This window comes from Tigriopus californicus, chromosome 9 (genome assembly GCF_007210705.1).
Source record: "Tigriopus californicus strain San Diego chromosome 9, Tcal_SD_v2.1, whole genome shotgun sequence".
Taxonomy (NCBI): Eukaryota; Metazoa; Arthropoda; class Copepoda; order Harpacticoida; family Harpacticidae; genus Tigriopus; species Tigriopus californicus.
This window is the reverse complement of record NC_081448.1, coordinates 2,958,767-2,959,045: the sequence shown is the minus strand read 5'-3', so window position 1 is coordinate 2,959,045 and position 279 is coordinate 2,958,767. Positions and strand designations below refer to the sequence as shown.

Below are 279 nucleotides of genomic sequence, written 5' to 3'. Positions count from 1 at the left end.
GTTGAATTGCGGATACTGACTTTGGTTCGTCTTGACTTAAACTATTTTAACTCTACCAAAATTGTTGGTCATCTTGGTTCGAGTTGCTTGTGTGTCTATGATGATGGCAAATAGAACGTCTGATTGGATGCCAAACATTGACTCGGACAGATCTTTGATGATAAAGAGAGATAAAGGGAACACTTGTCATAAAGAAAGGGTGCAAAACTGTTTTGAAAAAAGTATGCGCATACATATATCAAAGCTGTTAGAAGACACTCTTTCTAATCTTTGAAGCTT

General features: G+C 36.6%; 1 protein-coding gene across 1 annotated transcript in view; it reads left to right on the top strand.

Annotated features, from left to right (window-relative positions):
- LOC131886249 (serine/threonine-protein kinase Tao-like) overlaps positions 1-279 on the top strand; it is a gene marked incomplete in the record, with an annotated part of 6,892 nt that overhangs the window by 4,878 nt on the left and 1,735 nt on the right.